Here is a 27,050-nt window from a genome sequence, read left to right on the forward strand (position 1 = left end):
TACTGTGCTGGCTATTCCCATTTCCCCTCTTCATTGCCGCCTCTACAGCTGCTGTGTATCCGACTGTGACACCGCACACATGTATCAGTTTACAGAAGGAGGGTGTTAGCTTGAGGCTGGGCAAATGGTCAAACTTCTCACCAGGTTGCATGCTTGGTGTACGTATGCTTGGCCTGCGACGCTTTGGAACCAAATTGGTAAAAAAAAAAAATAAATAATAATAATAATAATAATAATAATCAGGGAACGAAAGAGGCAAAACTTCTTGCGTTTAAGTGTGGAGAGACAGCAATCCACTTCCCAGCCCATTCAAGGCTGGGAAGCAGCCTGTCAGAGTTATGGATTAAATGCTGCAGAGCAGCATCGTGCAGACACACATCATCCCTGACAGTTTAATGGTGTGTATGCATATGTGCTCTCATGTGTGGAGAGCCACAGACGTATGTGTGCGAGCATGTGCGCGCGGATGGTTTTGGGTCCTACCACCTGATCGCTAAAGCAGACGGTTAATTCGCGGGTTAGCCTTGTAAAATCTGAAATCCGTCTCCTCTTAGCCATCCATGACGGGGCTGGAAGCCTCCTGAGTCAAAGCGCCGAGGCGCAAGCCGTCACCATAAACCCCATGTAACACATTTCTCATTTGATACGCCTCTCAGCCGTTCGCTCTTGTGAGTGCACAGTCGTTTCCACTCTGTCACACACACACACACACACACGCACGCACGCACGCACGCACACAGACTTGCACAGGCAGACAGATTTGTGACACTTTTTTTTTTTTTTTTTTCCCATCCTCCTGGCTGTAACAGGTGTGGTGACAGAAGCGGGTGGTGAGAGGAAGAAAGCCGATCCAGTCCTGAAGTCTCCAATCTTGCCAAGACATCTTCTGTCCCAATGTCATCCTTCACCTCTTCAGGGGAAACTTCCAATCAGAGCGACAGATCAATACACCCTAGCCACGGGACATGAGGCTTGAAAGCTAACTAGGAGCACTTAAGGAGAGGGGGATCTGTATTGATTATAAAGAGTTAATGAGGCCTTATGTGCTAGCTGGGGTCTTTTGTGACTAGAAACGCATGACTCGATCAGCTGATTGATACAAACCAGTGTACGGCTCCAATAAAGTTAAAGATTTTACTGCAAAACACTAAAATCTTGGAATATAATATGGTCACATTTTAAAGCTACGGACTCTATAAATATTGAGAGAATGGACCAAATGAATAATAAGTTGAATTCTAGTGTTTTGCAACACAGAAGAATAATTTCAAATGCCCTTCTTGAACTGCAAAATGTCTTTGTAGCCAGCCATTAAACAAAACAAGAAGTGTGTAAGACATAAATGACGACAAATGAAAAATTCAAGGAAAATACTAACTAGAATAATTCTGAAGTAAGTTTTTATTAGAGCTCTTGGCACAGAATATTGTCATTTTTTTGTTATTCTGCTCTTTATATTATAAAACTGATAGCTAGCTTATATTAGCTAGTTAATTTGCCAGACTACCTACTTACATAGCAACTCTGGCTTCAGGTGCTGGACAGACATGCTGCCCTAACCTCTTAGCAAACTAACTGTACTGTCAAGAAAACATTACTTTAACAACAATAATGGCTAATGTTCCTGTAGTTTCCATGCCATGAGCCTCTAAACAGAAGAAATATTAGATGTCCAGGATGCTACTTCCTCCCCCTCATTGGACCAATTGCCAAGACTTCATTACATGAGCTCATGTTGGAGCTAGAGACGTCGCATTAAGCCCACAGGACTAAGCCAGTGATGCCAGTCTTCATTCTGAGGCAGTTTTCAGCCATTATTTTCCGTTTCTTATTGTTGTGACCCGACCAAATTGGAAAAGGGATAGGATATAAAAATAATGAGATATGTTCCTTAACTAAAGATAATGAAAGAATGACAACACAGCTCCATATTAAATCAGTGCTGACCATACAAAAACAAAGAAATCAAACATTTCACTTTTTTATCTGCTCTTCGAGTAAAAATACATAGTACAATAAAGTTCAGAAAGCCACAGCCTCTTTGCTGTGGTATAAATTATTTAGCCTGGCCTTTTCTAACCCTTTAATTATACATCAGTGTTAGAATAACAAAGGATGGGGATACTCAGCGCGTTCTTGCTTACAAAGACGTCGACAAAGAGACCGGATGGGGAAACTTTAGCCTCTTGGTACCAACAGGAGGAAGCAAAAAGTCCTCCGGGCAGCTTTCCTCTGCTGTCTGGCTACGTCTGTGACGCGTCTACCTAACACATCGTGTGATCAGAGATCAAAGGGTTAACTGAAACTCTGGCCTATAGCCTGAGCTTACATTATTCAGCAGCTTGTTACAACAGCTTGTTCCCTGATCTCACACACTAGGAGACAGAGCTGGAAACTCCAAGGACGGGGGGGGGAGGCTGGGACGCTGGGGACGAATAGCCGGATTAAGAAAGGAGATGATAAAGAGACCAGGAGGCTAGAGAGACAAAAGATAGCACAGAATATGGGGTGGACCTGAGGGATGGTGGGGGGGGGTAGAGAGGTCCGCTGCAAAGGGGGAAAAAAAGAAATGGGACTCACTAGTATGAAAAGAGGTATTGAGAAAAAGAAAAGATGAGAAAGTGGTGAAAGATAACATACAAGCACAGGTGGATAACACACAGAAGAGAGGTGCCCATCAAAATGAGCCTGTTGCCCTCAGGCAATTTCTTAATATAGACATTTAACCTGTGAACACCCATCTGTGTCTTTAGATCAACTCCCTGCCAATACCTAACAGTTAACAAGTTAACAGAAAAAAAAAAATTAAAACTGCTGAAATTTTTAAAATAATTTTTTACTGTAGATTAGAGAAACTTGCTGGTGTTTTGAACGGCCTGATATGCAGCTTTAAGTCAAATAACCATTGATTTAATATTTGTGAAGACACCTTTGATGTAGTTACTGAGTTAAGAAAACAGAAAGCTATGTGAATGTTTTACTATTTTACAAATCAATCACGGTCAACAAAGTTTGTCTTTTGTGACAAAATGAAAAGTTTTCATACCAAAGCAATTACTGATTTTTTACAAAATAAGTTAAAAATGTGAATCTTAGAATAAGACTACATAAACATTCACCTCTTCAAGTCAGTGTTTAGTAGAGGCACCCTGGGCTTCACAGCAGGGAGTCTGTTTGGAAAAGTCTCAGTCAGACGTGAAGATCTGGATGTTGGCAGACTTTTGAAAATTCTTTAAAAAAAAATTATTGGAAAAGATCTAGACTCTGCGTACAGCATGAAGGGAGCCTGCGCTTTGAGTAATACCATCAGCAGTTATCGCTAATATGAAACGGACAAATTCAACCGTTTGTAGGTATTTCTAATTATGGAAAAGGACAAGAAGAGTCAGACTGAAGACCGGATATCCATACAAATAGCATAAGAGGCAAAACATATGAGCAGCACAGGAGTCAAAAACTAGGCTAATATTATATTCAGGATCAGTTTGAAATAAGAAGCTTGAAGGTTTAATCGCAGAGATTCTTTCCAAATCTATGCAACTAAAGTATTGCCTGCAGGAAAAAAAAAAGAAAAAAAAAGAAAAAAGAAATAGTGCCTACTCAGCGTGGCCCGAGGTTTTCCACTAGAAAATACTATGTGGTACCACTACCTGGTACCAGCCTCTATTGAGAACCTATTTCTCTGGGGTTCAGTCAAGAAGAGCTGAACACGTCAATGATTGGCTGGAGTCGGTGGTATTACATCCGACTGCCATAAGAGCCACTCTCACACTTTCCTGTACTTCTGAGTCTTTTGTGGCTCTCTTCCGTTTTGAGTCGGACAAAAAGCCACAGACGGTTCAACATAGCTTCCAAGTCGCCGTTGTTGCGCCGCGCTTGTGTCGCGTACAGGTTAAGTTGCGCTACTTTTCGGAGGCAGCTGCCACCCACTACATCGTGACCCCACCTGCTAGTGTCGTTTCTCAATTGTAATGAAAAACCACTCGAACCATGAAGAGGTAAAGTTGAGTCAAGTCGAGCTGTGCTGTAGAGGTGTGCTAGTGAAAAAAGGGTCTGTAAGGTTACTCCATAAGGATCGACAAGTGAAATGTTCTTCTCCAGCAGAGTTACTTAATTTGCATGCACAATTGATTTACTGTTTATTATATATATATTTTTAATTTTATGCATCAAGATAACCTTATTTTGTATAATTTTGCATAACATGCTTAAATATGTAACTGTTCATTGTTTTGTTTTAATTTTCTTTCCCCCCAGTTCCATGTGGAACCATTCTGGACAACAATGACTTCAATACTAATCGATATAATTGTGATCCTAATTTCTTTACATAACTGAGCAGCAGAGCCACATTTATCTCATTTTTGCACTGCACTCAAGTAACATACATTCTCCAGTTTTATTAGACACTATAGCGAAACCGTGCCTCACACCCACACAGGGAAAATAACAAAGCAAAACAACATCCATCAGATGAGCACTGAATTGACAGCAACCATGTTTTGGGAGCGCCCTGTTTATAGATCCAGACTTGTGCTGCTGCTCACTGAGCGGGCTCCTTTTGTTCATTAATTGATTGGCCTCCCCTGCTGGGCCTCAGTAACTAGGTTACACAGATCCATGAAAAGAGCAGGATCGGCCCCCCCGGTGAAACGCGGAGGATAGGAGACTCGAGAAGCTGGAATCCGACTGTTAATATAACTAATGGGAGTGAGGACGGCAGTAACTTTATTGAAATCATCCTCATCTAATTAAAGCCGAGCAGCTGATGAGAGCGGAGAGCCGAGATGGAGGATGGAGGATGGTGGATGGTGATGTCACAGTCATATCTGCCGAAAGGCCGAGGCTGCGGAAAGGTGGAGAGAAGTGACGGGGTGACGTTCACTGTCCATCTGTGACACTTTGCTTGCGCGGAGCGGCTGGAGAGGCCCTGCGTCTCGCCACTTATCTCACTGTCACTCCTTCTCCCAGAAGAAGATAAGTACTCTGAAAACTGTACCATGAGCGCCTTGCGCTGACATTTCACTCATCTTAATTGTATTTTGCACTCCAGTGAGACTCAACAAATTAGTCAGACTTCATTTATTTACTGAGAACGTCTTGCCGTGTTCACCGTTTCTGAAAGATGAAGCATTTAAATACGGAATCAAGCCTGAAAAAGCCGCTTTCATGCACTCAAAGCCAGCTTGCAAACCTGAAGTATTATCAAGCTTGGTGTTTAACATGTCGGATTTCTTCGTGTATGAACAACGAGCGTCTTTGCATGACGTATGATATTTTGCACCGACTAAATCTTAACTCCTGAAATTCCAAAATAAATTTTAAGAATCTTTTCTCCAATTCATTTTTCTCTTGTTAACATCTTTTAAGTTAAAAGGTAATGAATAAGAAGGGCAGGTAAGTTGATCGCCTTAATGGTAATTAAAGTAAATTAATGGCAATGCCTGAAATTTCTAAGAGACTGCAAAGTATTCACATCCAAGTTGTCAACAATTTCAGTAGGAATATTATTATAGCAGAAGTTCAGGAGGAACTTCTGCTATATTTGGTTTGAAGAGCTAACCAAACAGCAACATAACTTGACACAATTAGTAAAATTATGCTAATGTTAAAATGTTTTACTGGTAGACTTCTGATGTTAGTACCACAGTGGATGATAAAATACTGTATCAATTATTTTTCCAAAAATATGTCTTCTCTATACACCTTAAGTTAAGCTGTGAGTCATCAATGACGTGTTTTAGTTCTAAAATCTGAATACAAATATATTCAAAGCAACAGAAAAAAAAAAAAAAACTTTATTTTACATAATTTATGTAAGGTGAAGAGCTAAGAGTAACTTCTAACATGCTGATGTGATTACGCCACCATATCTCAGCTCTATGGCCGGAATAAGTGCTGTTAGAACTGGGTGTACCAGGAGCATGTTATGTTCAGAGGAAACTTTGTCTGATAAATAGAATTTGACCGTTTGTGAAATTTGTGAACTGAGATACCAGATAGGGAGTTCTGACTTTTGCCAGAACCCACAACCAGTGTGTTCCCTCTGAGGTTTTACTGATTGCTCTCTTGCGGTTGATGACACAGAAAACAATGAGACTATCTGATAGGAAATGCCAACTAGTTGTTGATGAGCTAATTTCCGTACAACTGATAGCATTTCGGACCCTCTTCCTGAGCTTTAACAGCACAGAGAAATGTGTCTCTTTTTATTTAAGTTAAAAAAAAAAAAAAAAAAAAGAAGAAGTAATTCTTTGCTTCTCACACAGCAAAGTTTCCTTTTCTGGTGATGTTTGTGACTGCAGATGTTTCGCTTCTCACACAGCAAAGTTTCCTTTTCTGGTGATGTTTGTGACTGCAGATGTTTTGCTGGAATTAAAAATAAAATCCTGTCAATTTGCAGATAAATTACGACAAAGAAGACAAAAAAGTTCAGTCAGTTATAAAGTTATCTTCTTTTTTTGGAGATAAATAGTGGGAAGTTTAAATTGCAAGTATGAAACTAAAAATGTGGAGTTTATTTTGATTCTTAATGCATCAGAGCAGATTTGTAACGCATGCCGTTTTGCAGAAGAAAACGTTTTACCAGTTTAACAGAATCACCTAACATTGAAATTTGTCAAGATACAAAATATCACAAAATCTATAAAAATAATAATAATAAAAAAAAACATTTAACTGGCAAATAACTCATGCAAGAAAAGTTGTACGTTTATTATTTTTTGATTTTGAACTTAATATACACAGCTCTCTAATTTATAATGAGCACATGCCTGTGCAGTGTGTCCACTAACATGGACCGCAACGCGTGCCAGTGGACCTAATCGTCACCTTATCGTCAGCTGTGCTTACAGATAGTTCCTGTAATTCCAACAGTAAGCTTTGCACAGTTGGGAAGGAGAGTTCAAGGTAAGTATGTACATCTCGTCACAGGGATTTGTTCTAAATGAGGAACAAGACTTTCACTGCCACAGTGTTTGATAAAACTGCAAACTGAAGATCAACATGACCTACACAGACCGCAGTGCAACACACTGGTCAGGCTGTGATGCAAGGGCAGGGAAGCCAAACACGCTCCACTAATAACCAAAACGCTTTAGACTCAATTCCAGGACAAATTAAGAAATGTTCTTTTCTTTTTCTCTGCCAGAGATCCAGCTTCATAAGAAGAAAATTATGTATAACTCAAACTGGAATTCAACTTTTTCCATAGCAGATTCTTTAAAACATAGTTTGTGATTTTTTTGAGAAATTAATCAATTTATAAAATAAAAAACAATGGGGATTTGTAGTTGATCCCCCAGCTGCATTTCAGTGACTGTTTGGTTTTCAACCAAACCTACAGTTGCAGATTATGGTTCAGTGACAGTAAATCTGCAGGCTTCAGATTTCAGATTATACTTAATACCTGATCTGAGCTATAGATGCATGAAAGTAAACAATTTACTGGCTCATAAAACCTACTGTAAAAGCATATATTGACCGTCTTTTCTCTGTCTGGGGGCTAATGCTGCCAGTAGACTTTGGCTGGTAGGCTGCAGCCTGTCTGGCTGTGCATATGATGTAACTACTTTGTGGTTAGTTTGTAAATCTGACTAACATAATTGTATCTATATCTGTGCAATCATAAATGACACTTATTGGCAGATCCCCCCATCGTGGAGACTGGCCAAAGAAAATGCTGGCACAACAAACAGAATGTATATTTATGTGATGTTTTGTGTCAACTGCAATGCACTCGACTGGATCCTACGCTCAAGAAATTCAAGCCTAGAGTTTCAGGGAGTAAGGGGGGGGAAAAAAAACTGACACCCAGCCATAAACATTACAAAGAGGCTGACCTCAGACAAGCTGCCATAGTCATTAAAACCATGACCACTAACCAACGACTTTAAAAAAAAAATGCAAGAGTTTGAAGATGAGCTCTTCCCCCCACCACCGTTTTTTTTTTCCACAGGAGATACAAGCTCTGGATTTAAATTGGATAATTGTATATGCAAACACATTTACATACAGTGACATTAAACTGCCTCTGTGAGCGAACCACCAGAAACCAAATTTAGATTTAAAGAGGTATAAAAAGCTCTGCGCGAACAGTAAGCGTCCTTCCCGGCCACATAACTCCTCCAGTAACAGAGACGTGCTTTTGGGTTTATTGTCTGCACAGGAGCCGTCGGCCGAGGCAACGTGGGGCCTGAGCGTCTCCCGCATACCGCAGAGGATACAAGTTTCCATCATACAGTTTATCCCTCAGGTGACAAGTCCGCGCTCCACTTGGCGACAGCGACGAGCGCAGGCCGTCAGGATGGCTCTGTCAGATGGATGAGTATGGGAACTGTGTGTGCTGATGGCGGTCAGCGTTTGGGATGAGTGGTGTGGATGTCACTGGCAATGGAGTGGAATCTGAAATAAAATCAAACAAGCCCTAGGGCTGACTTTGAACAAAAAAAAAAAAAAAAAAAAGTCTATCAGGGTATTACTCTGCAGAAAATTTTGCTGGCATAGTACTTTTCAACCCAAGTGGGGTGTGACAGCTCACAACACGATATTAATATATTATTTGATCCACCCGCCCCCGAGTAATGGAGCCATAATGCATTAAGAACTCCAGTGAGGCTGAAGACCCTGAGCAGTAAAACATTTTGACCACTTCTCATATGAGATGACATTCGGGTCATGTGAGGACAGCGAAGCGGTGATGAGGTTAATATTACTGTTACTGGTAGCCAGAGGGAAGGAGAAAGAAGAAAATGAGAGGACGGGGAGTGAGTGCAATGCATTTCACTTTTTTGGCACATCAAATTACCTGCTCTGCAAAATGCAATGAAGAAGCAGCCCGCCCACTGCTAACAGCTTCTCTAATGGTGTTGCCTTTAAAACCTTTATCATTAATTCATTGCCAAGAAATTTCCAGAAGCAAGGGTTGGAGCTTTTGTTTTTAGCTGAACTTTAGAACCAGAGCACTCGAGATCAGTGAACGCCCAAATACAGCTTTTTTTTTTTTTGGAGGGTGTTGAAATAATAATAGAAAAGGAGTTATAAGGCAATTAGCTCAAGTTCAGATGACTTTAATTTCAGATTTTTCAGAATGGTAATTTGCTGAGAAGGGAGCATGTAGGGTGGTAATGAATGCTGGGGTTTCCCATTGTGTTTTCTGTCAGAAACGGATGGTTTGATTAAACACATGGCACATTCAAGACTAGAATCTGAAATTACTTTCTCTACCGCTTTGCAAAAATTGTACATAAAGAAAAAAAAAAGTAATTTCTTTCACTGTATTTTTTCCAAAGATATCACCACACCCCAACCATACCTTGGAAGACAACAATCCCGGTCACCTCTGATCTGTGTTGTATCCATCAAAAACTCTTGCATCCTTAAATGTAGAAGGTGAGCCACCATCACACACACAAAAAAAAAAAGAAAAAAAAAGTCAGCATCCAAATCAACACAATTAGGCATGGAGAGAAATGAGAGGCACGTCGTCACATCTCAAGAGCTTCATTAGGGCTCACAAAAAGACAAGAAGATGACAGACGGGATGCTGTGTGTGCAGATTTGGGAGGAGCCTTAGCAGGTGTACTTAGCAAACCAGTTACCATGGAACCTAGGTAGAGCTTGTCCTAGATACTACAATACCACTGGGCTTATTGTTGACTGCAGGGGTTACAAAAAGGAGCAGAATGACCTGTTAATGTCAGACGCAGACAATGTTTGGCTTTGTTTACCAGCGGTTAGACCTCAGTGGCATCATAATGTCTACCACCATAAACGAAAGGTTTTTCCATCCAGTAGGTCTGGACAATAATAGAGTTTATTTAGGGTGTCCCAACAATGCAACATTAGTGCTTTATGTGCAGTCTTTAAAAACTGCATTGAATTTGTCGTTAGCCTTAAGCGAGCAAGTTACAATTATGATAAATTTGTGTTAACTTCCTGGTCAAAATTCACTATATATAGTTTCTATGAAGTGTTAAATCAGTGATGGATCACTTACTTGTAATAGAAAGACATCATGTCACAGTTAGGCTATAGTCAAATTAGTCAAATAAACAAGTCTTCAGAGCAGAGGAAGACTATGGACATGGTGGATTTTAAGCATTTAAACCCACTCAAAGTGAAATTATTCCAATATGTGGGGCAAACTGCAGTATTATTGAATATTAAACATTTCCAGCTAAGTTTGTATCTACTTTTTCAGCCACACAAGGTCGGCATTATTGCACAATGTTACGCTGCTGGCTGTATGAATCTACATAATCAGCTGCAACTCATCAGTCCACTTTAACAACTGGTTTTACACCCACTGGTTTTGTCTTCACAAAAACGCTGTTTCTTGATACAAGAGCACAGGCTGTCGGTTGAGAGCGTGTTCTGTCACGTTTTGCCTCAATCAAGGCTCTGAAAGTCAAAAAGACGTTTTCCATATCCAGATTCTTTCAAGTCGAACAGGGTAAACATTTAAATTTTGTGCCAGGCTTTCATTCTTGCTGAGGCATAGTCTCATAGTTCTTTGGTAATTATCCAAACAGACTAACAATCAGATGATTGGGGCTCAAGAAAACAGCTTCCAGCTTACCGACAGTCTTTTGCCAAAGCTTTTGTGGTTAGTTTGCTATAAGCTGGCAAAACAGCTTAAAAAGGGGAGTCCATTTGGCTAGAAAGCCTACTGCTCCGAGGATCTCTTTACTTTCTACAAACTCACCTATTTTTACTAAAAGGCGAGGAGACGGGCAATGGTTACTTCACATAGCTTCACATCAACATTTCTAGTCTATCCCTTTGAAGTGATTTTAATAACAGAACCTCTGTAAATTGTGCAAGCCTAATTCTTCAATACAAGAACACAATGGGGCTTTTATCACCATTACAAACTTACCATCAGAGGTCTAAAATTAAAGGATTACGGTGCAAGCAAAAACCTGAATATGTTAGCAAAATGTAAAACAAAAAAAACAACAAAGCAGTGAGGCAGAAGTGGCAAATTACACAGAAGAAAGGAAAAACAATGAATTGTGTTTCGTCACCAGCTTCCCTCCACTTCTGCTACAAAACCATCTCCGGATTGGATCAGCAGCCGGAAAGTTTGCCAGCTGGCATCTGATGAGTCTAATGCACTGGTAGGTCAATATGGAACAGGAAGCCTTTTACTCCAATATCATGAATCTCAAACCCAAGCCTTTACCTTTTTATCGTTTGTTTAGGTCGACATGTTCCCTGATGGAATTTGAGTGGGGGGCGCGGGTGGAGCATGCGGTGCATCTTTAATGCAACAATCGACGGCTATCCAGGGAGTTACTGAATACCTTAGACTGCTGGAGTACTTCAGGAAGATTCGGCAGCTTATAGAAAAATGGGCGCGGCCAAGTCTATGACCCAATCAAGTTTAACTACGACCAAGACTCAGTGATTGGAAAATTAATTTTAAAAAAAGCCAATTAAAATAAGTAATAGTCTGAGGAAGACTTTCCGATGTTTGAAAGAGTAGGACAAAACCTAAACGAGTCAGAAATGAGAGGCAATAATGTATTTTGATACGGATCCCGCTGAAAACAATCCATAGTTTCAAATTGCTTCCAGATGCTCAGTCGCCTTGCATATTTTGGCCCTATTTTGCCATTCTTTCGATCTTTGGGCTTCCTATTAGTTCTCATCTGCCAAGCCACCACCCAATGCATTTCTGACTACACCACTGGAAACTTTGGGTACTTTTGTCTTGTATTTAAAAAAGAAAAAGAAAAAGGACCGCTGAACCACAGTTTACGCTCTGTATCAAATGCCTGAAAAAACACCACCAGAAATAAAATACAATCTTCAAACTGCACGACTTTATAGCAAAACCTGGCTGTTTCTTCTAAGACAGTGAACACATCTCCGGAGTGAGGATTTTGTCATTTTGTGGCAATTCAATGACACATAAGGCTGAGAATCCAAACAGGATCCAAGGTATGTTGTGAACAGTTTTCATCCCTACAGCTGTTCAACAAACGTCATAGAAGTTCTGTGCAAAACCTCAGCAGAGTGTGGTGATTTGCTTGCACCCTGAAACGCAGTTCACATGCTGCACATAGATACAGACAGCTGTGATGGAGCCCAATGGGACATGCTGGATGTGGAAATGTTGGCAGTCTTTATGAAATCCACCAGCAATGGTGGACACGGAGCACATTTTCTATGAAACGCACAATGCCAGTATTAAGTGCTAGAGATGGTTTAAACCATCTGCCTTATAATCATTACATGTTTATTTTGAAATGAAAATGAAATCATGATAAATTGAAGAAATGTGTAACACCGACTGCTCTCGCACAATGTAAGGATGTCTATTCTGCTTCCAGCAAAAACAATAATTTATGACACAAAGAGTTCTTCAGGCTCCTGAAAAAAAATCAGAGCTTTTCTTCCTTTCAAATACTGTTTTAAACACGTGTTACTACGAACGACCCTTGTAGGAACTGGTCCATGTTTATGGGAAAAAAAATAAATAAAAAAAGTGTTTATGAGAAAAGGAGATTTACTAGAATTCTCTTTGCTGAGTTTTATTTGCACAGATCCCTCTGTTCCACAACCTGGAGGGTTTTAGTGTAGCAGCAGATTTTCAGTGATGCAGAGACAGCTCTGTAACCTTGGGCTGTTTGGAGGAAAATTGTTTTATCTGCAAAAACATCTCATTGTTATAGCAGTTACATTCTCAATTTGTCAAGAAAGTTGAAAGATTGAATGATTGGATTTGTTAAAAATCATCATCAGCGGGTCAGAGCGTTACAGAATGCATGATGGGGAAAAAAATCAATCTAAAACAAATTATTTGCGTACGTCTATATTGGTCAAGAATTTTCTAGCATTTTCTTGCTTTGTGTGATACGAAGCCGGAGCAAACGTGACTGTAGGACAATTGGGAAACAGTACTGGGGATTAAAAGAGCATCAGTGGAAAAATAATTGACCTGAAATCTTTAAGCTGAGGCTACAATAAGCATTCAAAACTAACATGTCATGAATTTAAAAAAAAAAAAGAAGAAAGATTGAATGAGCACAACTGTACAGTATAACCAATTATGTACAGACATGCTTAAAAAAAAACCCACAGAGCCAGATGATCTAACTGTCACACCAAGTCTGTGCTCTTTTCTGCTTTTGTTTTCAGCAAACGAAGACTGACAGTGCAGTAAAACAAAGTTCTGCTCCGCACAGCGTTAACAAAGACGTGTAAAACAGCCTTCAAGATTTTTATTTTCTCGCTCGGATCTTTCCGGGATGTTTTCATTCAGACCTCCAGACCACCTGAAGGCTACCACCAGGAGAAAACCCTTTCACTGCTCTCATAACAGACATGGAGGGGAAAGGGAAAGACATCCTCGGGATCGGGATACGCCGTCAACTAACATTAAAGCGCACAGCAGACACGTACAGCCTTCTGGAAACATCTGTGGATTTGTGGAGGATTGTCGGGGAGGAAGGATAAACAACATGCTTACAAGCATCTCAAACCTCCATAACCAGAGCCCGTGTAATGCATAAATCACAAGGTTGTGGTTGTGGATCAAAGAGGACCCAGCGTTGCATGGTGCAAGTTGCAGGAAGTCCATGAGCCAAAAGAAAAAACTAACTTTCTTCGAGAAGAAAGTGGAGCACGAGGAACACTGAAGAGAGGAAAGAAAAAAAAAAAAAGAAACAAACGTGCAGCTAATTGAGACATTTAGTTCAAAGACGTGCTTCAACGATAACTTGAGCTCAGGAAAACATGAGAAGGTAGAATAATGGTCACAAACAAAGTGGAGCAAAGGAGAAAACATGCAAATGGGGGGACAACAGAGCTAGAAGAGAGAACCCCTGACAAAGGCAACAGAACACAGTGAGAACACAGCGGTGCCGAGCACAACACACCAGAACAGGCTGTAATTGTGTTGTGCGGGACTGACCCCAGCGCATCCCAGCAGGCCCTGCATGATGAATGGGCCTGGCATGACTACATCCCACACATCACCCTCCCTCCTCTATCCACCTCCTCCTCCTCACATGCTCTTTTCTCTTCCTCGCTTCCCTGTCGCCACTATTAGCCCTCCTTCTGTCCCTCCCTTCTCTCTCTCTCCTCATCGCCCCCAAAAACCACACTCCATTCAGCCGCTGCCATCCCGCAAGATTAATTTGCATTCAGGGCACTTAGTCCTCGTATTGTGTTCTGACACAATGACATATTACAGTGCATGGCACACCTATTAAACATATACTCTAGCATGAGGAACAATGCTTTTTTTTTTTTTCCTTTTTTTCCTGCGAGATATTATGATGGAGTACAAATGTGCAGATGGGGAAGCATGCCGGGGTACGGCTTGATTGGTTAAGAACACAGAGCGGCTGACACGGGAGTCGCTGCAGAATCATTACAGGAACAGTTAGATAACCTCGATTAATGATTCACTAGAGCCAAACTAATAAAGTGGGTCAGACTGTGTGTTGGCAGTGGTAGCGAATGCGCAGAGACCTTCAGGTTAGGGCCGCGTGTGAAGAACAGCAGCAGCAGCGAGATAGAGCTAGTAAAGGAAAATTAAAGAGGGAGAGAAAAGCAATAGAAGTGTTGGTGTAGCTCGACTCTAGACCCTGAGGAATGAGACAGTAATGCAGTGGAAATGGGCTTTTTCCTCTTTCTTTGCACACTCCCATTCTCCTTCCACTGATCCATCGTGCCAAAGTCCATAGGGAGCGAAAGAAAATAGGGAGGGGGGTGAGACGAAATTTAATTTGCTACACTGTCTCTAGCTATCACCCACTACGCCTGGGGGCCCGAAAAGAAATAGATTCTGGAATTTAAAAAAGAAAGAAAAAGTTGAGCGAAACAGGGAAATAAAAACAGGGGCACTTGGAGACAATGGCGCAGAGGGTGGCTGGGAGAAATGAGAGCGGAGTTTAAGAGGGGTGGGGGGGTGGGGGGGTAAGTAGGTAGGAGGACGGTTATGTAGGTCGGATATTAACCGCGTGGTTATCATAAACCGGTTCTGAGGCCCGGCCATCTGGGGAGGCCATGGGGTTGTTCAAACAATCACATCAGCGTGGAGGACAGTCGCCACTCCTCACAATGCAACGATCAAACTGAGAGGTAGCTGGGGGGTTAACAAGCCATTACTTCACCCTGTTGCTCTCCCAGAAGGGGGCGAGGGGGGAGGCGCAGGATGGAGCTCTGTTGGTCCTTCAAACCCCACAGCGCACCTTCGGGCTGTTAGTTGACAAAGAGGAGCTTAGCGGATGGACGGCAGCACAGAGGCCTCTATTGGGGAGAAAAGAAAGAAGCAAGGGCGTCGACTATAGAGACAGTCGTGGATTATATTCGAGTCCCATTACTCGCCTCTAGCTTTTCACTACCTGTCACACAAGCACTCGGAGAACTAAAACAGTAAAGCCACAGTCTTTCCGACTTCAAAAGGCTGCTTTACTGCGGTAGATGAGCAGCAAAGCAGAATAAAGGAAGAAAAGAAGAAAGAGGAATGTTAAAAGAAAAAAAAAACCGCTATCGCTATAGCAATGCGTTGTGGAATATTAACATGAATTTCAGTGTCGGGTTTAGACTTGAGAACGGAGCTGCACGTTTGCTGGTGTCTATCTGCAGTGGTCATTGGGTCAGAGGCGCGGTGCCCGACGGTAGCGTTTTTGGACTGTGTGAGGAATCTGGAGAGAGCCAGGGAGAACAGGCGAGCAGAAAGAACTCAGCTTTTTTTGTTGCAACTGCGTCCCCTGTAGCTACTTTCTCATTGTTCTTAAACTTGAATTAAAACCATCTAAACTGTTATTGGTAAAAATGTAATCACAAAAGTTATTTCCCCCCCCCCCCTCCCCGCCTTGTAACAATAAACAATCTAATAATTACCCACCTCAAATAGCCACAGAGTTAGGTCGTGGGATTGCAGAATGAATTAATTTATCAGATCTCTGAATCACTTCCACAGCTTCACCTCAGCCCACTGAGATCCAATAAGCCCAGGTTGGGCCGCAGCTCAGAGTTGGGGGGCCATTACCAAGAGAAAACAAACAACAGACCTTTGGCTGGGCTCACACAGCCTGGTCCAGACACCTGTGTTCCATTCACCGCTTATATCCGGCCACTTAACACTTCACAGAGGGGGCAGACTGCTGTTTGTGTTTGCAGGCTTGTACTGCTCACTGAAGTTCCTCTAGTTAAGCTTTGCACGGCCTAAGAACTCCTCTGTAAGGACAGAAAGATTCTGCAGTTGAGTTCTTCCGCTCGGGGGCAGCCGGCTGTCGAACCACCCGACTGTCACGACGGACCCCACTTGTAGCTGCCCCTCTGAATAAAAGTGTTCAAAACCTGGCAAAGCAACCCTCATTCATCCTGCTGTTGTCTTTCAAAGTCTCCAGTCTTCCTTCTGCCCCATCTGCGCCTGTGCTGACCTGCAGGTTGCCAGCACCTGTCCCGCAGAGACAGGGGCAAGCGCTGCACAAACATTAGCACACACACTCACACTCACACTCACACACACACACACACACACACCAGTACCACCCAGGCTGGATGAGACAGCATTGTTGCGGATCACTGGAGGGGTGCGCTTGAAGCTGCCAGAACCTCCATCCTAGGGTCTGCACTTCTTTCCACCCCAGCAACTCGAGCTAGAAGGCGGGTATGTCATCAGCTTAGGTCCATTTGCGCGTGACATGCACTAATCTAAAATGGAGATGATCCATATCTCTGGCTAAGCACTTATCTTTGCAACACAACAATTAGGTTAGATTGAAGGCTGAGCTCTTCATATGTATTAATGTCCATTTGTATCCCAGGACGACTCCCACTGTTCACAAACCAACGTCGCTCAGAAACGGCAGTCGACCGGACGTCAACCGGCTAGCTGGTGCTTTGGCCCAGAGAGGCTTTGGAGAGGGGAAGAAAGGGTGAGTGAGAGAAATTCAGCTACATATTTACGGCTCTGGTGGGACCGTAAAAACGCTCGCAGATGAGAGACTGAGTGAGGTCAGAGACATGCATGTTTTTAAACAAGCACAGTTGTCCTGCAGACAATCAGTTTCTGTCATCGCAGGCTAACAAAGGAAATCCGAAACCCCTGCTTGACCTTTGCGTAGGCGTCCGCTCCTGGCTTTCTTCTGAGTCTCACTGCGAACTAACTGCCAGGTAAACACTGAGCGCCAATTTCCACCAAGGCAGCATCCGTTCATGTCGGAGAGCTCTTTAAAAGCCTCGGGATAAAGAGTCAAACAATGCAAAACTGCAAAATAGGAAGACTGGTCACACTCTCGCTTCTCACTAAACCAGGTACAGTTCTTGGAATCCAATAACTTTGCAAACACTCAAATGCATCCTTTTTATCACATACTCCACAGTGTGCCGTTGAGGCTATTGAAGATTATAACAAAAAGTTAAATTCAGCAGCTGCATTTTGCGGTGCTGGGTAATCCCTAAGAACAATGTTTGACCCAATCCATTAAAATCACAGAGGTTAAAACGGCGTAACAAAGCACTTCTTGGTGTACAAGAATACAATACAAGAGTTTCAGCCACATTACAAGTTATTAAGAAAAGGAGGGAAAAATAATCTATTTTGCTTTTTGATAAAGACGTGTAAACATGAATACCGTAATAAGATGCGCTGGTAGTTCTTTATACATTTTCTTCATTGATGAAGCCATAAAAGTTGAACTTCCTTAAAAAGAAACTGTATTTTTTTGCAGCTTTCTTTTTTTTTTTTTGTGGCATATTGAGACACCATTTTTTTCCATGCCTTTATTAGAGAATCTCTAAATACAGAGCATGTTGCAGGATTTATTTCCTCTTTACTAGGAAATATTTATTCTAAAAAAAAATCCATTGGTATACTCTACAATGAACAGTCCAGTTACACTGAACCAGATTTTTTTCCCCTTTAAATAAAACATGTATTTCACATCTTTATCAACCTAAAAAAAAACATTATAAAGCAAAAAAAACAAACAAAAAAAACAATGACTACCACAAATATATCTAAACTGCATCAATCATAAAACTGTATATTGGCTCTTCATGGCAATCTACAAAGAAATTAGTGCATAATTTCCTTGTACTAAAATTTGAGATTAGCCTTCCTGCCTCACCAAATCTGTGTGATTTTTCTGATTTTCTGTCTTTTTTTGTTTGTTTGTTTTTTTCCTCCAGACCATAATCAAATGTGATATTTGTTGAAGGGTTAATTCTCTAGTAAGCCTCTTAAGGTGCAGCAGAGCAGGAGTGTACACCGCAGCGGATAAAGGAGCTGATGAAGTCCAACCTTGGACACAACACATTGTTCGTTATTGATTTTATTCAAAGTACCATGTAAAATAAAAGCATTGTAAATATTTTATCACATACTCCTCAGTGTGCCTTTGAACATTTTTATATCCAGTTGCTCACTGAACATGCGAGACCCTCTTTTTCTGAATACAAGAGGAATGGCTCATGAACTAATTGTCCGAAAGCATTAAAAGGTGAACCGATGTAAAATTATAAGGACGCTGCTGCACTTTCAAACTCCTTGCCTCCCAGGTGTTGCAGATATGTTTTTCAAAGATAACAAAATTGTTGACATTTGACACTGGTAGTCATCTTATCTTAGCAATCTGCATGGCTAGAGTAACTAAAATTGCACTTTTCATGTGTATCCGCCAGAGAATGTAGATTCTTTACTTCTGAGATTTCAAAAACCTGCCAACATTTTCAAACCATAAATTTTTCACAACAGACAGGTTGAAAACTCAACTCAAAGCTGATTGGTGGATCAACATTAATACAATTAAAAACTACATCCAGATTACTTTAGTTTAGTTAAAACTCACTTGTTTTTAAACTCTGATCTCGCGTGTGCAGGATCGCATTTATGTGCTTTTCCAACGTTCTATTTGAAATAACACCGCATTCAGCTTGAGGCAATGGACAGGAAAGGTTGCACACAGTCTGAAGAACACGTGTGGTATTTGCACTCAGCCGAGGCCACCAGACAACTGCATAAACTCACAAAGGCCCCTCCACCGATCTTCTCCCCATGTTCAGTTCACTGAACTTTAGGTCTAATAATACGAGGTTCAAGTCCAACACGCAGTGGAGGAAAATATTTGCTCATCCACTGCTACAACGGCATCATCAACGCTTCCTTTCCCACAAAGTGGAAAATCTGCACCCAAAATGCGCCTTGTTTAATGCTCGCCAAAATAAGAGCTAGGCAAATCTTTATTCTTTACTCAAGCATCTCTCAGATAAACATCTCCGACTCTGGGTCTCTGATAAAAAGACCCTCCCAAACAGCTAAAAGGACAAAGGAAAAAAAAAAAGAAGAAGAAGAAGAAGAATCTAATCGGATCCAATGAATGATGGCACTTACGATGAGGACGGGGTTAGAATATCCTGCAGTGGAGTGGTGTGTTCCCATTACCGCATCTCTCCATCTCTGAAAATGGCTTCATTAACAGGGCTCACAGCCGAGAGCTCCCTAGCCGAGCTCATGAACGCGCAGTAGCCCGAGGGTCTGTTGGAATGGCTGAGGTGAAGTCCATTAACACCCGACAGCTTGTTTTTTTGACCGCTAAATAAAATGGGGCGTTTCTTTTTTTTTTCTTCTTTTTTTTTTTTTCTGCCTCGCTGTAAAAATAGCCTTTAGCTCAAGAGCTTGAGAGCAAAGAAAACTCAGCTCAAAGCACAGAATTATATGTGAAATGGTGACATAAAACCAGGTGAAGCTATAAAGTGCAGTGACGTGGCTTTCTTTTTGTTATTCACCTGACATCACTGGCTGGAGAATTACTGATCAATGTGGCTGCCACTAAGGGCCTCATTAAAACAAAATGGAGGCTAATGCGGTAAAGAAATATTGAAAATAGAGCACCTTTAATGGGTGACATAATGCACCTAACAAAGCTGAGGGGGGAATGGATGTGATAAGATGAGCTGCTGTATTCACCAGATCCTCTTCTGACAAACATTAATCCATATCTCACATAACCTCTCCTGGCACATTTCCTGATCTGTGAAGCAACCAGAGCTGGCCAATTGTGAACCCCCATGACATAGTGCTTACTTTCCCAGCACTTAAGCTCCAGTCATGTGGCACCTGATGAAACGCTACACCCCGGTCACCATTATTGGTCTGGATACAGGAGCCCGTGGAATGTATCAGATTCCTGCCTCGGGGAGGGGATATGCACCTTGGAAACATGGTCCCATCTCCAACAGCTAGCCTGTCAAAATCCACACCTCTTTCTGTCTTGCTTCCATTCACCAAAATGACACCACAGGGCAGCTAGATTTAATCTGCCTCATTGTCATGTTTTTTTTTTTTTTCGTTCTTCTTCTCCATCCTTAATGTTACGGCAAAGCTGCTGAAACGTTAACACTATGCCATTCGTTTGGTTTAAAAGTCCCTTTAATATGATGCCACAAAAACTGCTAGAGTGGCCAGAGTTTTCACCATGAAGTACCACACTGTCGTCGCTTTCCCGGATCTTGCTGCGCACTGCCGGTTAGCTGGCAGGGGGAGAAAAAGAAAGGCAAGTTTGGAGGAGGACGAGGAGGACGAAGAAGAAGAAGAAGCTCTTTAAAAGGAAACTAAACTGTATTTTCTAAGACATGAGAAGTTTAGTTTATGCAAGCTTTGAGAGAATGAGAGCAAGCATGACTTTCGGGTGGATAACAGGAAGGCTAAGGAGAGTACAGCTAGGTCTGTCACAACAAGCAATAAATCAACTGATCGTATGATGAATTAAAACCAGCTCAATAATTTCCATTTGCATGATTGTTTTTCCTTGTGTGTCTCTCTGTCAAAGACTGGATGACAAAAAATTTCTGTCTGGTGCATTGATCTCAACTAGTCCATGTTTGTTTACAGGGACTTCAGTATCCACTTTATGTGCTGTTTTGTTTATTCATTTTGAATGTTTAAAATATCTTCCAGTTCCAATGTTAAATTTTCATTGGAAATTCAACTGAGTCGACCTTTGAGAGGGTGTACATGCATTAATATGCCATCACCATTACGTTACTTGAAACTGATCTCAAAATAACAACATTATTATTTATCACAATAACTTCTGAGACAATTTATCGTCCAGCAAAATTGGTTATCGTGACAGACCTACGAACAGCAAACTTGTTTTTTTGTTTTATTCTTTTGACTTTTTAACTGCTGTCATGAAGAACGCTGGATTTCCAGTTAAGGAGCTGAGTCCTCCTGCATCTACACACAGAGATTGTTGTTCTAGCAATCAAAACTGAAATAATAACAACGATTAGATGCCAAAGCCAGTTTAAAACAAGTCAACTCAGCAACCACTGTAATGATAAATCATATTTCAGCAATACACACACACAGTGTGAGAATGCCTTTGCTGCCAACGCAAATAATTAATGAGCACTCACAGCATGAAGGCTACGGGAAAAAAAATTATTCTAAATGCAAATCTTCTTACGGCTCCAGAATCGGCTAAAATCTGTAACAGCAGGTCACAGCTTTACGAGAAACCAGATCATCAGAAAATGGCCACAGGATTCTGAACAGTGCATCTCTCATTAACAGTACGAATAATCGTAGACTTTATGTTTCAATTCAATTTAATCACACAATATAACACATTCTTGTTTTATACCTTTGTGTAAATATCAATGCATTTTTACTTAAAGTTGTGATTAGTCGCTCCAGCGCTAAAATGTACCCTCTGCTCATCTGCTGAAGGAGGCTCACAATGATTGAAAACTACTTTGCTCTCTGGTGCAACAATGGCAGCGCATATCTCCCCTTCTCCAGAGAGCAACAGTTATGCCACGCTGTAGTCTGGCCCATAGTATGGAGTATCTGTGAGTCACTGGCCTGCGTAATTCAGTCTAGGGAATTATGACAGTGGAAAATCATTTCCCTGGGCCACGGATAGGAGGCCACAGCTAATCGTTCGGTAATCTGATCTGCCCGCATACTGCGGCGTTCAGCCTCGCCGTTAGCCTGGCCAGCCGGTCACACATGTGGGCCCCCCCCTGCCTCCCTCCCCCCTTAGTGCCTGCCAACTGTCTAGTGGAGGCTAGCACCATTCAAAAAAAAAAAAAAAAAAAAAAAAGACAACTCTCCAGGTTTTCCTGAGGATTACAGATGCTATCGGATCATTGGCTAATACTGGGTTTTGCTGAGCTGTTTGAAATGTATTTACTCCTCTGCACCCCTCACGACTGTTAAGCCCATGCTCAGGAACCGAAAGACAAGCTGCTTCACGGGGAACAATATTACAGCCTGCCCTCTTGCATTCTGGTAGATGAATCCAAGAGTTTGATTTTTAATGAGGAAACATCTGAGTTTGTCTGTCAAAACAGCGGGATATTTTGGGAGAGCTTCCAGTTGTAGATACTACTATCTAGCGGAGCAAGAAGTGTTGTAGTAGTATATGAATAAGACCCATCGGAGAGGAGTAGCAAGGCACAAAGCCGCGCTTATACCCAGCAGAGAAGACGGAGGAGGGGGTTCGAGTTTTGGAAAGATGCCTGGCTTGAGCCGCACTCTGTAGAGAGGTCTGCTCCCCACACACTAAGAGTGCCTACAAGGGGCAGTGACATGGAAAAATACAAGAGCTGGCATGTTGTGGGCCCTGTAGCTCCCAACAATTACTCTGCTTAGCATTAAATGTGATGGTAGAATTACTGCACCTGCACACGATTAAACTGACATCCTGATGTGGAGATAACAATGACAGACATTTTTTTTTTTTTTACTCTGCTTCCCTTTCAGCTGCAACAAAACATCAATTTCTTGTCAAGCCTATAGAGTCTGACAACCTGTATGTTTAGGTAAGTCGGTGCAACTCGATTGCATCACATCTATCCAAGTAAAAAAAAAAAAACATGCCGATATATGAGCGAATGCTTGCAGCAGCGGCAGTGGCAGCCTTCATCGACGAATAGCGCCAGACCACAGCATGCTTGGCAGCCAGCGGGAGCAGTCAGATGGAGGTTTAGAACGACCAGACAAACAGTTGGCACAAATAAACAGACCACAACTTGAGATTCGGCTCTCTGCAAATTTGACAAACGAATGACAGTAATCTCCAAATGGAATAAGCCCACATGCACCCTCCCCCCACCACCACCACCACATCTCCCTCCCTCCCGCTCCGTCCCCCCTCCAGCCACAACACTAACAAATACAGGGAGGAGCATGTGATATACGACACATGGCTGGAGGATAACAGTAATGTGAAACACTGATCAAATAATAAATCTTATGAAACCAGAGGGACGAGCACGTTGCGGTTGCAAGAATTTGCTCTGCAGCTGAGGGCGAAAACGCAGGGAAAAGTCCTTGTGACTTTGCCAAATACATTTTGAGCGTGAGTCATTCTTCTTCAGTAATCTCTTACTCACTTGGGTGCGCGCGTTTGCATGCGCATACACCCCCAAGGCAAAAGATTTCAAGCAGGTCTGGATGGCCCTTTTTTTTTTATTTTTTTTTTTTCCTCCTACAGAGCAGAGTCAAGTGTTTGTAGTGTTTAATAGATGCAGCTCTAGGTGGAGGCAAACATTTGCTCCTATTTTAGACCACAAAAAAGCCATACTGCAGGTATTTATCAACCTGTAGAGACACAGACAGAAAGAGACTGCAATAAACATACTAAAACTGGATTTTTATTTTTGAGAAACAACATTACTTTAAAAAAAAAAAAGAAGGAAAACTCATGAAGGGGAATGATGTTCTACAAACAGTATTTATGTCTGATTTTGCCTTGCTCATATTCGGGGAATTTAACTGAAACTCCATCTCAGTGATTATAATCTTAGGTAATAAATGTGTAAAAGTTCTCAAAGTTCATAATTCATCTATAAGATTATTCAGCAGCACAGAGTTGGTCTTCAGGTACGTTGTAATCCACAACTTATTCCAGGAGTAATCCCATAGTTTGTTCATTGTTGTACTAATAGAAATTAGAGATACACCAATCAGTCTGCTTTTTCTTTTTACATTTTTAGTGTATGTATTTATAACTAATGTCTGTATTATGTGAGCACGTGAAACTGAAATCAGAAATTCCTTGTCACCTCCCCCCTCCCCCGCCCCAACACAATCCTGGCCAAAAAAATCAGGTCCTGAAAAATCTGATATTTTGCTTCCTATTCATTAAATGCATTAAAACTAACAACTGGAGGCATTTTCAGTTAATGAATACATTAATCAACCCCGTGTTGCCTGATGCAGATTAGAGACACATGCTCTCATGCTTGTAATTCCTTCCTTTTCTGTGGGATCGAAAATTTTCTCAATCAAAAAAAAAAAAAAAAACCTGCAGCACATTCTCCTCCCATTTATTTATCACAGAGTTTTAAAAAGAAATCTGTAAATGGTATCGACCGGGAAACTCAAATCAACACATCTCCACAAAAAAGAAAAAAAAATTGATATGCAAGCGCATTTTAGCTCTAATCATGTTTTTTTTTTTTTCACTTTCATTAAATGCATTAAAAACTCCAGTATGTTTAGTCAATAAACACATCCACCACCAACAATACCTCAATGTCTGTCTATTTATTTGTTTCTAGTGTGTGGTAAAAACAAAGATTGATACTCTAATCAATCTAATATTATAATTCCATAGTTAGTGGTTAGACCCAAAGCTAATATCTCATATGTCACATAATCTGCAGGATATTTTTTTTCCTCGTTGTAGATGTCATAATCCTTAGAAGAAGAAAAACACCTGATTTATAAGCGGTGCTGTTTTACAAAACAAACAATCAAACACTAATTTGAAAGGCAATACTGCAAATTGATGATTATCTTGAAGTGTTGGATTGTATGATCTTGGTATTATTTGGGAGTTATGATAATCCTTTGAATTAAATATTGTGCTCTGACATAAGACCCTGTTAAAAATGCAGCCAACATCCCTTCTGTTATCATAGATGATAATTGAGCTAAGTCCCCCAGATCATTCCCAGCCTAATGGAAAGTTACAGCACTCATTGCATTCCTTTTCTAATCTTTTGTCCACCTCTTTCATTTGCAGGCTAACTGGATGTTAATGTGAACACAAAGCAGTTTCCCCACCTATACGGTTACACTATGTCTCGGATTCCTAGCAATAACTTGAGTCGAGCAGATAACGCTGTACACATCCAGGCTGCTACAAAGTTACAAAAACAAGTTGCTCGGGTGTCGCTTTGCTTTGCCCGGGCTGCACTACGGGGACTCGACTCCATAAAGGAATTCCGACGATAAATCACAGAGCACAGCAGCCGGACACGCAGCTCTATCCCGGGGCACAGACACTTCGACCCGACGAAAGCGTCAACGATAACGCTAGCTTCCCCCCCGGATCACGCTGCCCGACGAGGCAAACCGAAAGCCGCGCCAAGCCTCCACCGTGCCGCCGGGGCTTTGTGTTTCCAGCCGGGAGAGTCGGGCCGAAAAAGGCTGGCCTCATCTCCGTCTGCGCCAGACACGAGCCCCGGCCTCTGAGACCAAGCGGCGGAGCTTCTCCGTGCTGTAGCAGCCAAACAGGAGCAACCCCGATCGGGCTCGCCTTGTGTGTCGATGTACTCACCTTGCTTAAGTAGATTTTTGCTCCGGGCCGGAGCTGGCTTGGTTGAATACGGCTTTAGAGCACGCTGGGTGCAGGTCGTCGCTTCGGCTCGCTGTCGGCTGTGTTGTGGAAGCGGCACAGTGGCGGTCTCGGCCGGGAGAGATCGGGAAATGTGAGAAAGCCCCTCTCTTTCTGCAGCTCTGAGCACCGGCAGTAGCCCATAACTGTCTTCAGGAGGCGCCAGCGCGGCACATTTTTTCCTTTCATATGCGCATGCAAGCACACTGAAGTCCTCAGGAGCAGTGGCTTATCTGCATCCGCTCCTCGTCACTGCTCAGATTATTGGGGCCTGGACGTGCTGTGTGTCCTACTATTGTGGGAAAGCATTTATCGCAAATGGATGCTGGAATTACCCCCAACGTTTTTTTTTTGTTTGTTTTTTTTTACATTTGTGTTTCTTGAAAGTGCGTTAATATACAGACTAAGTCAAGGGCGCCACCAGAAAGTTTCAAAGGGGGCTACCAATACTTTGTATGTCAGCAAAATTTTCATAAAGCTAGTTTGTCGATGTAACTTTATATCAGTTTTTGTTTGTTTGTTGCATTTTGTTTTCACATTGTACTTTTTTGCAAGCAGACTATAATTTGTAAACAAAACCATGCGGTGTGACGACCATTGCTTCTTCGGGACAGAAATGAGGGGTGCGGGGGAGAGCACATACCCGGACAAAACAAACTCTGGAAGTCTGAATTTCTGTTATCCACATGTGTGCTGTAATTACAACTGCAATACCATTCTGAATGTCAAGAGCAGCTCAAGTACAGGCTTTGCAATGTGATATATCTAACGTTGGAACAGTGCCAGGAAATATGTTCTGCAAGCTGAATGAGACGAGATGCTCTGCGTGCCCTGACCCACAACATGCTGGCAGCAGCATCGCTAAGCAGAAAACCGAGGATGAGGTACGATTTCAGCACAACCAGGTCATGCAGTAGTAGTGCTAGCAACACTGAAGGGCTCCTCTTTTCACCATAGTTTTATTTTTCCTGCAGATGTTTCAGTGTGTATTCACTGCATACCACACCGGAGTTTATTTGGAAGCGAACCAAGACCACCTCAAAAAGTGGGTTTTGGTCCATTTTCATAGGATTAGAATGAATGTTGTTTAATTACAATGAATAGTGCTTTTATTCAGATGAAAGTTCACATTCATGACTGCAGAATATGAATTCACCATTAAAAAATAATGACAGAGAATATTCTGATCCGAAAAAGGAAAAAATAAGTGTTTTTCGGGGGGGTGGGGGGGGTTCCTTCAGATCATAGCAATTTTCAGCTGAACAGAAACAAAACTGGAATGATTATTTTTGGACCTAAAGAGGAACAAGCAAGAGACAGTGCACAGTTGCAGTTATTACAGCTATTATTGAACAGGCCCAAAATTTGTCTTCATAAGTCTGCCTGAAAGGTCGATCGGACAGCTGGGAACACTGTCCCATTTCTAAAGTCCTTACACTGGCTCCCTGT

The 27,050-nt window shown here is 41.8% G+C and overlaps 1 protein-coding gene across 1 annotated transcript in view; it reads right to left on the reverse strand.

The window, feature by feature from the left end:
• Positions 1-25,747, reverse strand: part of ndst1a (N-deacetylase/N-sulfotransferase (heparan glucosaminyl) 1a) — a 61,678-nt gene extending 35,931 nt beyond the window's left edge. Inside the window, exon 1 of the mRNA XM_088009630.1 lies at positions 25,545-25,747. The gene's annotated coding sequence lies outside the window, so the exon portion shown is untranslated. The remainder of the gene's footprint in view (positions 1-25,544) is intronic.
• Positions 25,748-27,050: the final 1,303 nt, after the last annotated feature.

This window comes from Poecilia mexicana, unplaced genomic scaffold (genome assembly GCF_051168715.1).
Source record: "Poecilia mexicana isolate PSO_F unplaced genomic scaffold, ASM5116871v1 scaffold_10, whole genome shotgun sequence".
Lineage (NCBI taxonomy): Eukaryota > Metazoa > Chordata > Actinopteri > Cyprinodontiformes > Poeciliidae > Poecilia > Poecilia mexicana.